Below are 16376 nucleotides of genomic sequence, written 5' to 3'. Positions count from 1 at the left end.
AGCACTCCTGAAAGTTTTCTATCCATACTAGTGAAATGGTCAATGAGATGGAGAAAATTGGGTTTTATGCAATTCATGCAAATTGCACATAGAAATATTAATCTAGATTTGGTGCTGCGAAGTCACATTCCAAACAACAATAAACAAAAAAACAATAACAAGGGCACAAAAAAAAAAGTATTGCATATAAGTGGCCAAAATTGTATATAATACTTTTTCTGTTTTTTGTATGCAAATTGCACTGAGTTGAAATTGAGCCAATCACACAATATACTCAACTGGTAAGATATTATTACTCAATTATTTTCCTGGTGTCATTTGTCAAAAGGTAATGAAGAATCCAAAAGTTTACAGTTTTAAACAAAACTAGAGGTGATAGAAACCTTCCATGAGAATCCCTGTTTCATATTACCCCACCCTTCTCTATGTATGTATATACTTCTCTATCTGAAAGTAAAAAAAAAGTTTTGAAAATAAATAGATTAAAATGAATTGCTAACTTTATGGGGACACTAAAACTCTAGTAGTCAGAAAGTATTAGTTATTATCTGACATTTATTGACCAAATGCACCTACATGGCCAAAGTCTGCGTGAGGTCCTGTTTTTTCCGTACTGTGTACTGTGCAAGCTCAAAAGAAAACCACAGACTAACTTTATGCACAGTAAGAACTGTAGGTGAGTTTTTTCATTGTTACCAGTGAAGCAAATTATGCTGAGACCAACTGATTCTGTACATATAATGATAGAAGCATAAGATAAACATGAAGATCTTTCTATTGTAAGAAGCCTAAAGACATAGCTTTTATGTTACAGACTGGAAGGAAGAATGTTGCTGTTTTACAGGTATGTGAACATTGGGATTATTTTAACCAAGTGTTCTCCCACCTAGTAGGCATAAAAACTCCATCTTTGCACTTTATAGCTATTTTATAAAAATCCACAGTATAATAGTAATTGCTGGCTGAGAAGGGGTCATATAGTGCTATCATGAATGGATTTCTAAAATTTTAGTTCCCAATGACTGCTACGTTGAGAGTAAATAACAGTCATGTCTTTATGTTTGAACTGTTAAAAGATGGTATGTCTAATAGAGCTATTAAGGTTAAGCAACTGGTGTGCATACAACCTAATGGCTTCCAAGGCATGCCCATTGAGCAGTCATTGCATGAGGTTTGTTTGAGATGAAACATTTTTTTTTTATATTGCTGCAAACTGTTGTAAAGTCAGTGTATGTGTAAAATATTTTTCTTTATTAAACAGTGCTGCAGTACACGTAGATTCTAGGTAATCTAGAAATGTTGGCAGCTTTCCTCTTGCTTTAATGCCTTGTTACAAGCTTTTCATTGCCACTATTGTCATTGCCATAAGAATGCATGCCCTACTGAAAAGTACCAGTGTTATCCACTTACTTTGAGCAACCAAAATCTACATTGGAAAAATGGTCTCCATACTCCTGGTGGTGTCAAATAGTGTCTCATTAAAAGAACATGAGTACCAGGGCTAGTACTAGTGTCATTACTTACAACTTACACACTTTTATACCATTTGTATTAAATATTTAACATAGTTCTTTATATTTATTCAGGGCATCTGGCCACAAAGGTATATTCAGCCTAAAAATTTTATGGGTACATAAACGAAATGCAGCCTTGGACAAACCTGAAAAAATATATCCTGATTGTTTTTTTTTTAACAAGACTGCTGATGATTAGGTCATCTGGAGACTTTTTTTTTATCGTTCCTGAAATGTTACCACAACTCCAAGAAGCAAACCAGTTTAAACAAGAGTAAAGTTATTGACATCTTAAGAATGCCGTCGGCGTGTAGTGAGAGATCTGAAACAAATTGACCCTCTGAGAAAATGATGTCATTTGTCATAAACCTCTGTCCAATGTTTTGTGGCTATATTTTAAATATTTACACCGCCACTTGTAGTAAAAGACAGACTTAGGAGTCCAGGGTGCTTCAGGGGTTGTAACAAAGAGAGAAATAAAAAGAACATTTTGAACACAAGGTCTTTATCTATTATCATCTATAAGAAGTATCAATAGGATTATCTGATTGTCTTAGTGATTTGGAAATGAATTTAAATAGCCTGTTGCAGCTCATTGGATCATGCTTTAAAAGAGTTCGTTCTTTCTTCTGGATTTTTTGTAGGTCTAGAGTTTGGTAGACACAGTCCTTCATTTAGTGAATTATGTCTGTTGGTTGAGCTCAATGAGCATATTCTTTGTTAAACCTAGCTATGGCATTATATAACCTCTACATTTCCTGTAGTGTCTCTGTGTATTAAGCTTCCATAAATCTTTGCACAGCAGCTGCAATTTCAAAGGAGATTGCTTCACTTTTTTTTGTGTCACCAGGATAAGTTGTGGAAAATCTAAAGGACAAGGACACAGGCAACACTGACAACCTCACCAAGATTATAGCCTTTCTCCACCATTCAAGCAATAAAAAAAACACATGCATGGCTGGACTTATACTTTATGTGTAGTAATGCATCATAATTTATCAGAATTTGTGGCTGAGTGGGTTGACCCGAACAAAATAGATAAAAAAAATATGCTGTGCTGGTGGATTTCAGTTTAGATACTTCAACATTTTTTTTTTCCAACTCAGATAAGCCATGTGACTGAACACAAAGAGTTGCAAACGATTTGACCCTGGAAAAATATACAAAAGTGTTTTCAAATAACCATAACCTTTAGGAACATCTAAATTTTACCATGCCCACTGATCACTACAACACGATGACACACTTTGTATGATATTGCTTTAAAGCTCCAAAAATCTGCCTTAACCATGAAGGAGCCACTTTGCTATGGCTTTCAAATCAAATATTCACAGTCGCCCTCCCCTGGTGATAAATAATAGGTGTGATACAGGGAGAAAAAGGTATCCTCCACACCTAATTCTGTGCTTGGAATGATCCCAACTATCAGTCAGCATAATGTAGTGGAAAAAAGGGGACATACACAACTTTTCTCAAGGTTACACATTCTGGACTGCAAATTACACCATTTCTAAAGGAAAGTAGCAAAAACACTTAGGGCTCTATTTTTAAAACAGGGAATCAGACATTCCCTCAAATATTCTCTGCTGGGAATCAGGTCTGTTTCAATGGCTGTAGTTGATTCCCACCAGAAAATGTTTGTGGGCATGTCAGAATCTCTGTTTTATAAAAAGAGCCCTAATGGCTTCTTTAAAGTTTTTAATATCATTACTTGTTCTGTGTAATAATTCCATAAAATATTTGTATGTGCAACACCTGAAATCCCCTAGGCTTCCTTCATTCATCCAGACAAATCCAGTATAAGAGTATGTACATTTCAGTCTTACGATCATGACCTGTAGAGGGAGGGAATCCACTTCTACAGGACAAGACTTGCCACCAAACAGAAACCTAGGAAAAGAGTGAATGAGAGAATATTCAGTAAGCAGTTAATATTTTTTGTGGGAAAGAAAAAAAATGTATATGTAATGTCCTAAAAATAATATATATATTGAAAACATTATTGATTTATATCCTTTTAAAATGCAGATGTATTAAAAGTGAGTAGTCATGTACGGAATCAGGGCAAAAACATGCTGTAAATGCACATTTTCCAGTGTGTTATCCTATAAATGATGCAAGTACAATGTATAGGCATGTAAAGAAGTGTGCTATAAAGTAAACCTCATTGATAAAGCCTAAGCCTGCTAAAACCTCAGCCAAAACTCTTATTAGAGTGATAGAAGTGTTAAAATATCTGTCTGCTTTTTATTGCCACAATATGCTCAGCATATTCATATTTTTTGTTGACTCAGACAGCCAATTGGGAATACAAACACCTCTTATCATAGCCCTGAAGGGTTAGGGTGCACTGGGCTCAGGGACAAGGTATGAAGCACACCATTTAACCTCCCTAGCGGTCTGATTAGATCAGTAATTTTGCATGTCAAAGCGGTGCATTGTTTTAAATTTCCCGCAAGGTTACACCCCCTAGTACATTGCTCCCGCAGGCTTACACGTCCCATTGATCATGTTTGGGGACGTGAGGCCAGAGAACACTAATGCCAGGCAGGCATCGTCGGACGCCGCGGGCTCGTGGGGACCAGGTTAGCCCTTTACAATGTCAACCTGAGTGTGGCTCAGGGTTACTGCTGAGCCACACTCAGGAATGCCCCTGCCCCCGGGGAAGGTAAAAGGCTACAGTGTAAGGCAAAGAAGATGATGTCACTGAGACAGATTTATTACAACTCCCCAAGGCTGGAGAAGATACACTTTTATCAGTGAAGCTGGGTGATCCTGCAAACCTGGAATTGATGTGGTCCAGGATTGAAAACATTTGCTAAGAAATCCATTCCAGGTGTGCTGGATCATTCAGGTTCACTGATGAAAGTGTATCCTCTCCAACCTTGGAAAGCTTAAATAAATCAGGACCACTGTGTCCACTGAGACAGCATGAATGGAAATGTTCATGTGTACCATTAACCCCCGACAATATAGGCCGATTTACATAAAAAATCTTTTAATTTTACCATCTTGCAGAGGCCTCATGGACTACAACGCAGTGCAAGCCAAAACATTTGCTACTTTCAGATGGGTAAAAGTGAATTTAGTCATAGACAGGATGTCAAAAAAGAACAATCCATTACATTACAATGCTGGGTTATCTGACAGTCTTCTCTCCCAGCATTTCCTGTTTGTCTCTTCTTTGTTTTATTTTATCCCTAAAGCTCTATAAAACTATATTTAAATCCTGATGAAGTCATACTTTACAAGTATTCATCCGTTTCTCTGACCATTTGGAAAAAAAGAATAAAACTGCTGTCAGCCAATGATATCTGATAGTCTCTGTTAATGCAGAACAGATCCAAAGCTGGATAAAGGGATGGGATTTTGTACTTTATGCAAATAACTACACTGCGGCTAGTTAAGACATGAGAAAAATTAATTTTTTTCTGGCATCTGATATTTTTACAAAATCATCCTTGTCAGCACAAAATCTTGGCAGGATCACATTGGGGTCAGGTCTTGGGAAATATAATACACAAATAAATAGGTCAGCAGAGGAATCTGGAAGCTTTCAAAAGCACCGGGAGTATGATGATGTGTTAGCCAAAAGGAAAATGAGAAAAAAGTCTGAAACTAGCAATGTGTGATCTGGGGATTATCTAAAAAATCTTTCCTATTTATTTGCCAGCAGGGCAGTGACACTCATCCTGTATCGCTTTAGTTAAAAGTTCAACATATATAAAACCAATAAATTGTATAAAATAGAAAAGAAGACAATGATGATAACAGGAAAAAGTAAATGCTACTTAAATGTTTGGGTACAAATTACATAAACCTGAGTTTTTGGAAACCTAACAAACATACCTATGAACATCACTGAATGGGAGCGCAGAGCCTCTTGGGATACCTACGTCACGTCTCTCAGGAGGCTTTGGGCTGCTCCTTCTGCACATGCTTCATCTCAAGGTAGTTTCTGTGGTAACAGAAGTAAATAGTTAAAACATCAATCCATTTATTAAAAAAAAAATTAAAAAACCCCAAATTCAAAACATGATGAACAAAAAAAAATTGTGGTAATACATGTAAAATAAGCACAGTCGCAAAGGCAAGGTTTCATTCATTGTTACAAAAAAGGTCGATATTCACTAAGACCCAACACTTTTTGCAGTGAGAACCCGCTTCTTCAGGGGGGAATATCAGTAATCTTTTAAAAGCACTTACATAGGTTGAAGTTAAAAGGAGGGATAGTCAGTCACTATCATTATTACCTTAAACATATGTCCTTACATTTGGGGACCTAAGCAGTAAGAATATAGGAATTTGTAACAAGTTTAACAATATGAGATTGTTGTATATGCTATACCTAAATCTTGGGAAATAATAAGAAAGCTGTCTCCCTTTGTAGCTATAGAAGCCCCTATCATATGCAAAGACTTTCCTTAACATTTGGAGGGTTGTCAGTGGGAATTTATGCCCATTCAGCATTTCTGAGGTCATGTACCAATGTTGCAAAGAATACTTGAGTAACATGTATCGTTCTACCTTATCCTGAAGGTATTTAATAGGACTGACCACTAGACTAATATTCATGAACCTGGTTTTACCCAGTGGAGCATAATGCATGCAGAAAATCCTTGCCACTAAAGTGGTACCAAAAGATTGTCTAAAATGATTTTGTATTCTATAGCATTAGGAGTACCCTTCATTTTCAAGGGATGATATTTGTGGTCATATAGTGCAATATATAAAATATATTGCAGCTGACTAAACAACATGTAGGTGCTGGCTGCATAACATGGTTACTTTATTCATTTAGTAAATATAAAAATTAAAACGAATCTAGTTGGAGTGATGAAGATATTGGTCAGCTCTGTATAACTATATCAAGAGTGTCCAACTCCAACAAGCCACAAGCTGGCCAAAGTTTTTAATAAACAAAAACAAATTGTTGAGCATGCCATACCATACCATACCGCATTTACTGCTCTGTTACAGAAATACTAAAAAAAAAGTGTACAGATTTTGGCCCTCATCGACAGGAGTTGGATATCCCTCCACTATATTCATGTGAAAGCTCTTCAGGTGTCCTCCAAAAAGTCCAAACCCAAAAATCAGAGATAACTCATTGCTATGCTTAAGGAAACTTACAGCCAATCACATTTATGAGAGTTACTAAATATAAACATCTTCCTTTCTTTCTGGTGTTGCGGTTTTTTTTTTGTCTTATTTTTTTTAACAATCATGAGATGTGGATAGGTTTATTTTTCCACATATATTGGCAATTCTGGAAGTAGAGTGTGTGCTCTTGATGTCGCTGTTGCAATAACCACTTTGAATGCTGCATAAAAGTGTTAGTGGTTTATGTGGCTTCATGATTTCATATAGTTAGGCTTAAACACATTGCATTTGCAGAAAAAAAAATAATAAATAGGTATTTAATCAAATAAATCAATTGCTTAGGAATAATACTTCTATATTGCTATTGATAAAACATATTAAAAATAATTACATAGGAAATGTATAGTATTTGGCTGATTTTTCTTACTCTCAATAAATAGTTTAAAATGTATCAGAACGTTTTTTTGAGAGTTATAGTTCATGCAACTATGTTTGTGAGCTTGCATACCGTTGAAACAAAAATGTAAATCCTTGGGAATTTTCAGGATTTCTGCATGAATGACGTTTGCATACATCACAAAAGAGTCGATGTTATGTAATGTATAACAACGCCATTAAACAAATGGTTTCAACAACCAAAGTCTCTAATAAAAAATAAATTGGAATCTTTAGTTTGGTTACATCTTGAATGGAGTTTAATTATATGCAAGTATTCCAGTTGATTTAGACATGATTTGGTCTGGCCCAAGAAAATATAAAGTATTGTACATTTTTGTTGTGTGTTCCTTTTTTTTTTAAACTAGCTAGTGGACCTACTGACTACAAAACTGAGGTTCCTGTTCCCATCTATTACCCACAGTGCTTCCAGGTTGGTTGAAGCAGGACAGACCTAAGAGCAGGGTATAAATCAATACACCCACATTGTATCAGAAGAAAAGAATCAGTAATTGGAAACAATCTTCTGTAAAGGTTACATAGCATTATACAAGTGGAAATCCCGAGGTATACCTCCCTTTCCCAGAACTGGTTTCTGCTAACTAAAAGGACTGGTATGGTAGTGATCCCCTCCATCCACAGCCTCACACAGGCAAGCCTGCAGCATGTCTCCCTTGTCTCCATCCTGTAGAATAAATTGACCACTACTGCTCTAAAGGTTTTTTCATATATAAAGAACCCACAATGCTCCTGGAAGAGATCATGTGAAACGGTCTAATTGCGCTTCTTGTGGCAAGATACTTATTTTCTTATTTTTTGAGAGTAACATAATTTGGCAACACTGGCATGTGCTTTGTAACAGTTTAAGGAAGAGATTTAAGATTAAAAGCTGGTCTAGAAGGTACATTCTTTGTGTTCAGCCAACATTTTATTAATTTGTTCCATACATATTATAAAGATACAAAACCAATTTTGTCTTAAACATGAGTTTATTTTAGAATGGCTTGACCTTGTCTATCTACATACTTCTGAAAACCTTAATCAAGGAAAAACAAAAAAGAAATTTTGCATGATATATATACATCAGCAAACATATGTATAATTATATAAGCAATGGCACTAAAAAGTGTAACAGCTATGTATGCTCCATGGCAACTTTATATGGCGATCAAGAGATTAAAACATTGATTTAACTAATCTTCATCTTCTGGCACATCATAGCCCAAATGAGATGCAATAGGAAAGTGAGCCCAGTAAATTCTGGCCATTTCACCAGTCTGGTCATAGGCAGCCAGTCTACGTAATTCTTCCACCCATCCATAGAAATCAGAAGCCGTCATGCTCCAGTTTGGCATAGCTCTCTTCTGTCGATTCTCTGCTACAACAAAAATGACATACATTGACATAACTGAATAAATTAAATTGCAAATAAAATTATGTGTACTCCTATACTCGGCAGTGTAGCTTTCTACCGGAAGGAACAAAACTAGGCATCACAAAGTGTCTCACCATTACTTTTGTTAATGTAAACCCCCTTTATAGTCAGACGAGAGAAGGCCACAAAGCACACAGTTTGGAAAAAGGAATTCCTCTTCATTGGAAAGTAGGATGGCAGCTTGGTGGGGCTTAGCTGCCAACTCAGAGATTTTAAAACCTCATAAATGTAAGCTGGAATGTTCCATTAGTAATGTGAATTAGGTTTTCAAGCAACCAGATGTGATATCTAAATCCTAGAAAGATCTTTAAGATTCTAAACTTATCAACCATCTAAGAGGCTCCTTTTAAAGGAAACCAATACTGAAAAATGTGCAGCTGACCTCTATTGAAACGGCCTGGAAGTCATGTGGATGCATTAGCTTCAATACTGCTAGGTCATTAGTCAAACAGTGAAAACAGGGTAATGGAGGCTACAAATCCTAATCTGTATTTTTAGCCCATGTCTGTATCTCACCAAGCATTGCAGCCATAGAAAAAAAAAAACTATTAGGCAATTAGCACTTTTAGGATATGATCAGTAACGGTAGCTTTCATAGTTCTACCAACACTGGTTTGACTGCCGCAAAAAAAGAAACAAAAATATGTTCTAAACTAATCTGATCTAAACTAGAAAAATGTCATCTGGAAGGCTTTAGAACACTTTTCACACACAGCAGAAAACCATTTCCATGGTTTTGAAGATAACCAACATCCATAATGTCCTTACCTGATATTATACACAAGTGTATCAAGCCAAAACTATTTTTAGTGTTGTATATTGTAAACGGTATGAAATGGTTAAACATAGTCATGTCTGTGTCTCATTGGAGAGACTTGCTTACATTCTGGTCCCAGTGACACAAAAAGTGGGTGCAAATGAGAGAGGGAGCAGTGAAACATACAATATGTCCAGAAGAGATTGACAATTCTTGTTTTTTCATAAAAAGATTTTGTTAGATGTAGATATACAGTATGACAAGAAAACACCATTATTAGTGACTTTCTAATTTTCCCATCTAAAACAATACGACCAAAAGAACTGGTTGATATTATTTTGTAACATAAAAATAACAAAATTACTTGATCAGTGCCATTTAAAAACACCTTAAGGTACCGTACTCCACCTTGTGGAGAGAAGGTGTATTGGCATGTCATTAATAAGACTCAATTATGCTGTGGATAATATATTCTACTGTCCACATAAGAGGTCACATTTCAGCTATATTTAATGTAATAAAATGGGAGAAGCCAGTCTTTTATGCTGTCATATAAATCTTAGCACAGGAAACAATGAAGGAATAAGCTGTAAACAATATGAGTAACTATGAGAGCATTCTTCTTCCTGGATGAGCCTTTTTTTAACAGGAACATTTTAACGAGTGGAATACTTCTAATTTTCTTCTTGAATAATTAAACACTTCCTTTAAACTAATTTTATTAATATTCACAAGACTTGACACTGCTGCATTGTGAATTATTGATGAATATTATTACTTAACACCAATAGGACTTCAACAGTAATAGAAATATTTTTTCATCATTAATCTGGAACAAGTACCCATATCGGTTTGTGCAGAGATCTGATTTCACATGCTACATTCATGTTCTGGGTCTGGGCACTAAATCCACAGCTAGCCAGGCCACAAACATTTTTGGAGGGGGTGAATATTATCTATTAATAATAAACCGTATTAATATAGAGCCAACATTTTTCACAGCGCTGTACAACTAACAAATAGGGGTTGTCAATGACAGACAGATACAAACAATGACACAGGAAGAGGGAAGGATGAATTAGCAAGTAAAAATGGCTATTAACCTGTTTGTTCACCCCTATGCATCCACCAAAAGATTAACATTTTTGGAGCTATATTGGCTTTTCTAGAAAGTCACAACTCTGCCCCTAATGCTCAGACTCAGCTCATTGTCATGTAAACCTTCTCCCTGACCTCAGTAGGTGACGAGGTACTTAGTACTGCACAGAGATCAATGGTGTTATGTTTGAGTTGATGTGAAGAGGGTGATGGAGAAGGAAATGCCAACAATAGCAAGAAACAAAGCAAATTTGAAATGTTCCACAGCCTTTTCAAAAAATGTGCATATTGAGTCAAAAGAGGCTTTTACAAATAGTCAATGACATCTTCCTTTAAAAAAACATGATCAAAAATTCAGAAACACCTGGTTCTACTGGTTAGATTATCAAGACCCTCCAGGTACAGAGTAAATCTGTCCCAGGAATTATAGGAGCAGTCTCAGAAAATATAAATAAAAATAAATAAATAAAATAAAACCAAGGTTTGCCTCATGCAAAGCTATGGTATTCAGTGATTCAGTCAAAAATAATAGAATGTGCAAATCACATTTCTTCTTTCATTAATACAATATTGTCAGTTTTCATGAGTGGTCCTTCTCCACTTATTACTTTCTGCAATGTATTACTATTTTGGCTTTTGTTAACAAATAGCATATGGTGCCTTAGGAAAGACTTGTCTTAGTCTGAAGTCCAATAGAAATAGTTCAAATTTTTCCTTTATTTGTAGGATATTGACAACAGGAAAAGCTAGTTATATTCACAAACACATATACACAAATTGTTCCACATTCCCCCTTTTTAGGAGAAGAGGTCCATTGTTTGCAAGCAGCTACCTGCCACTTATTAATTTTAAACAATAATATCAGTAGTTTATTAATATTAAACTTACTACATACTGGTCAGTTATATATAAAATTTTTCACACAAATAACTTTACACAAAAAATACAATACGTAACGGTCTAGTGAAGGTGCCCCAAGTTCATCCAATCTAGATGGCAAGCTCCAAAATGTTGTCCCTCTGTTCTGAACTTCTGTTTTTCTCCAACCAAAAAATCTGTCATGTTTTCACTTCCGTCACTCCATTTGAGAGATTAAGCGCTATTACATACCTGTAGGGAGTTGCGGTGTACTGCTGCGGACTCAATCGCAGCCCCAACCTCTTCTACGTGATTAGGAGAGGTTTGAAACTATTTCTTGCATGCAGCTGTGGCAGATCAAAGAGCAGATCTCAAAAGTTATAATAAGCTTTTAGCAATGCAGTTGTTTTAGGATTTGCATTGTGGCCACATGAAAAATCCGGGTACCTGCTGTACGGTTTTCAATCGGCTGTTGAGCATTGGATTAATGCTATGGTCATGCCTGGAATGTCTGACTACCAAGGTTCAGCTGCACATCTATGAAGCACGTTTATATTTTTTCCCTCAAAAAGGTACAACTAGCCAAAGCACTTACCTTTGTTTCTCAAGATGGCACTCAAATCTGCAGAGAAAAAAAAATACAATGTAATTCGGTTGTACTCTGAATTAAAGGTTATTTTTTATTGAAATACAATTAGAACAAAAGGCTACTCTAAAATGATGCCAGGAACAGACACAGGAAAAGACACAATTTCAGCACTGTCCAATACCAAACACCAATACGTAGTTTCGAGTCCTTGTTTTGCCATTTAATATTTTGCTTATATTTATTTGCTATTTGCAGGTCACTAAAACAAGTTTTTGCAACAAAAGAATGCAAAAAGCATGTCTATTAGGCTGAAAAATGTCAAAGGTTAAGAAATGAATGTGCAAGATGTTTGTGACGTTTGCAACATTCATAGGGTGAACAAAGTGTAAATAAGTCCTACTAAAATATATATTTTTTATTTAAATTGGTTGTTTAAGATTAGTTGTTTAATTAAAGGAATGAAACTACAAAAAAAAAAAAGAATACATGACAATAATGTATGTCATCTAACAATCCAGCACCATGTCAGGAAAACATGCGTTTTAGTGCCTAGGTGTCAGGGGTAAGTGTGAGTCTCTGAAAGGGAAAGGATGTGAAGTGAAAACCTTTCTGTGATCATTAACTTTGTCCTAATTAAACAAACAATATATCTTGCCCACTGGTGTAACTGACAAAACAGACTATTGATGAGATGCAATCTGTCAACAAATAACATGCTGAGGCACAAAAATCATCTCAAGGGAGTGGCATCCTCCCAAGACACTGACAGTTCACCTTCATCCAAAGACGCTGCATGCATTCTAAATCATTCAGTGCCAGAAATGACAAAGCAGAAGGGTAGGACTTGCCGAGTTGTGTTATGCTCATAAGCTTATGCTGGATTCATTAGAAAGGCAAACTGTAGATCAGTCTGTGCCGATTCTAACAACGTGTGCTGTATTTACAGGGTTCTAACCCTAGTTGATTAAGAAATCCATAAGTTGCACAGACAGATGTGTCTGTCTCACTGAAAGTCAGTTATGCCAAGGCTATGCAGGGAAGGGGGGAATGGAGTGACGAACAACTTGAACAGATGGGATAAAAAAGGTTTTACAAAAAGATTAAAAATATAATCAACACGTTTTCAGCTGAATGGCTCAATCAAGTTTTTGAATCCTATCACATACTGAACATTTTCCATTTGATCATTGGTATCTCCAACCTCAGTAAATCAAAGCAAGTTTTGCTCTATTGTTGATGAAATTCCAGTGTAGTTATATATTCTACATTATGAAAAATATCAGGATACCATTTGATTGTCCAATGGAAATCTAACAGAACTTCCCAAGATATTTGTTATAGATTTTTTTATTTTTTTAGTAGTTTTATACTTTCATCATGGGAAGCTAGTACTCACGTGCTGCATACTAGTGAATTAGCCTCACTCAGAACCTCAGAATCAGTATGCAACTTGGAAACAGCCTTTTCCCATTAGGACACAATTGAACACAGAAATAGTTATTTCTACACATACCACAGCCTCCTCTCTGTTACAAAAAGAAAGGAAAGAAATGCAGAGAAAGCAAAGCTTGTCTGGGTGCATTGTAAAAGTCAGTTAAGTGGCTCATATACACTGAATGTACATACAATATATCTAAGTCTATCTGATATCTACAGTCTTTTGTGTCATGAAGCAATCATAAAAATTCTAGAATCTGAATTCACAAGATCATGAAGGACAGAGAACTGTATCCACACAAAACAGAAATGGTAATGAGGATGAGGAATTTGCAACACTGTCTGTACAATACAACACCCAGAGAAACATTATTCATTATGTCATTCCTGAAAAGTAAAGTGTGCTAATTATGGAAGCCGTCCATTTACTGCATCTTTAATTTTAAACAAAAAGATTGACACATTTGTGTGTATTGCCATAAATTCTTTTGAAGCCTTTACATAGAATATGTGGCAGGGAAAAAACCCATATCAGATAAGCTTTGGAAATAATGCAAATCATTGATATGTGGGTTGAATATTAAATCAAGATATCTGAAAACCTTAGACAGGGCATGCACATTATGTTTTTTCCGTTTGTTTCAGAGGATTTGACAAAGATTCCATCTGCTAATCACTACCTATGAGCAACACAAATCATCCCACCAGTTTTGTCATACACATATTTTACAGAAATAGGATCGGTACATATGGTTTTGTGGTTATGCTTTGCTGCAAATATAGTTTTTAATGTTCAGAGGACAAATTACATAAACAACCAGTAAGTAGTACCAGTCCCATAAAGAGATAGTAACATTTTTTTATACTTGTAAGCATTCTGAACAGCCGAATACTTCACAAGGTTCAATAAAAGCTAAGATACAAATGTAGGTTCAGGACTAGTTGAGCCAAACCATAATCATCCTTTTTTAAAGTGTTTCAGAACACACAGGGGTTGCAGATCTTTGCACAAGTATGGAATCATCTAATCATCCATAGGATATGTATTTACTGCTGTCAATACAAGCTGTTCTTTTATATACGGTGAAACAGGCATCATTATAAAATATCAATATATCCTTGCTAAATCCCTACACACGACAGGGTATAATTGCATACACAGCAGAGTTAGTTATGAGTAATACAGGAACCACTTTGACAAACAGTAGGAAACAGAAATACAATGTTAACCATTCTATGTTTATGAAAATATCTATGCCAATGAAGCCTAATAAAGCATGTAAAACAAGACAAATAGATTCAGCAGAAAAAGAGTAACATCTTACTAATAGAAGCCAAACAGATCAGGCAGATGGCAAAGCACATCATTCTTGAAGGATTCATCATTCTGGATTGGTATCTCAGTGAAGGCTTACGACAGGACACAGTATTATATACTGTAGTAAAATGAACCCTGTCTTGTACAGAACACAAAAGGATTTCTTGGGCAAGGCTGACAGACCCCTGATTATTTTTTTTATCACGTAACACAACTCTGTGACATTTGTGTTGTAACAGTGACATCTTACAAGACTGTGTTAAAATGTGAGCATGCTGTCCAGTGAAGCATAGAATCAAACAATGCAAGTTTGATTATAACAAAAAAAAGTGCAGTGGTATATTACATCAATCAAATGCAGTCAGTGAAATTGTGTATAGTGTATAATATATATTTATATATATATACACACACACACACACACACACACATCAGTGTAACTTGCAAAACATTACCCTTTGTAATGGGTCTTACCAAAACACAGATGTACTAAAAGCTACACTCCAGCCTTACGGTCAGTCTTGCACAATTGTACTGGCTCCTCTCCTGTATTATAGCTGCTTACTCTGATTTCAGTTTCAGTGACCTTCCTAATAGCAATTATTTCACAATTAAGTTTAGTTCCACTTTAAAAGGTGAGGTTGCATGAAAATAGGTGAGTAAATAGGTACCATACAACAGATGGCAAGTCTCAAAAATGCACATGCCTGGGTAGCAGCCAGAAGACTTATGTTATAGCATTGTGTAGATTCTCTTTAAAGAGACATCATGAGTCTGCAATCCGTTTATATCAGAGTGCACATGATCAGTTACTACCCCAGCCAGCCCTGAAAATATATAAATGTTAAAAACACTACTTTATCACCAACAAGGAGTTTGCCTTATCCCCATTTGAAATGTATGTATTTTTTCATTGTATGCTTTACAGAGGGTTCTTTTCACAATTTTAATAAAGCAACATTCAGTTTAGGATTGACATATTGTGTTAAAAGAATGAGATTAACTTTTCCCTAATATGCACGTACTCTCTTATTTCCCTAATACTCCACTACTCCAAGGGGCTTTTTTTTTTTTTTTTTTTAAACTGTAGGAACCTGACTGGCCACCATCACAAAATTTTGGGAAGATTTATTAACCTAAATTTCATTAATGTTTCTCCCACTGCTAAACCTAAACAAATGTTGCTCCAGTTTTTCTGGTTGAACTTGCCTCCAAAAGATCTACAAAGCTCAAAAAGGCCTATTGCCTTGTTTTCCTCTCCACTAGCATATCTTCTTTGTAAAATAATGTCTTCATTTACACATACATAATGACCAGTGTTAGGTAATGCAATTATTCTACCTGCCCTGGTGTAATTGGACCTTAAACAAACATTTAACTTTAGATATTCCTGCTTTCTCATTATGATTGCACAAAGCTACAATTTTGCATGATCACAGGTTCATGAAATCATACTACAGTCATTTCAAATGGCAACAGGTGCAACAAAACATTAAGAGATGTCTGCATATACCTTTAGAAGCCTGCACATCTTCACCACTACACTTGAATCCTAGAACAATATGTTCTACAGATCACCATGCTGCCTGGTGGTGTTAAACCTGGCCCACTTCATATTCCTGAACATTCCTTTGGTGGTGAAGTCCAGCATTAGTCTTACACAGCTGTACAGGCTCCTTTCTTGTCATGGGATTGCGATCATTGTACAATATTAGCATCTCACATTGTACATTAGGAGTTGCAGCCAATCAAATAGACCCCAATTATTTTATCTTTATCCTAATATCAGGAACCTAATTCGAGTGACAAGGGATACACTTAAAATGTGTATC

The 16376-nt window shown here is 35.8% G+C and overlaps 1 long non-coding RNA gene across 1 annotated transcript; it reads right to left on the bottom strand.

Annotated features, from left to right (window-relative positions):
* Window positions 1-8305: 8305 nt before the first annotated feature.
* LOC140321878 (uncharacterized) lies at window positions 8306-15079 on the bottom strand. Its single transcript, XR_011919017.1, has 3 exons — window positions 15019-15079; window positions 11796-11822; window positions 8306-8430 (listed from the first exon to the last, which is right to left on the bottom strand). It is a non-coding gene; the product is annotated as an uncharacterized lncRNA (long non-coding RNA).
* Between the last annotated feature and the right edge of the window lie 1297 nt (window positions 15080-16376).

This window comes from Pyxicephalus adspersus, chromosome 1 (assembly GCF_032062135.1).
Source record: "Pyxicephalus adspersus chromosome 1, UCB_Pads_2.0, whole genome shotgun sequence".
NCBI lineage: Eukaryota > Metazoa > Chordata > Amphibia > Anura > Pyxicephalidae > Pyxicephalus > Pyxicephalus adspersus.
Note: the sequence above shows the minus strand (reverse complement) of the source record. Positions and strands in the feature narration are given on the sequence as shown.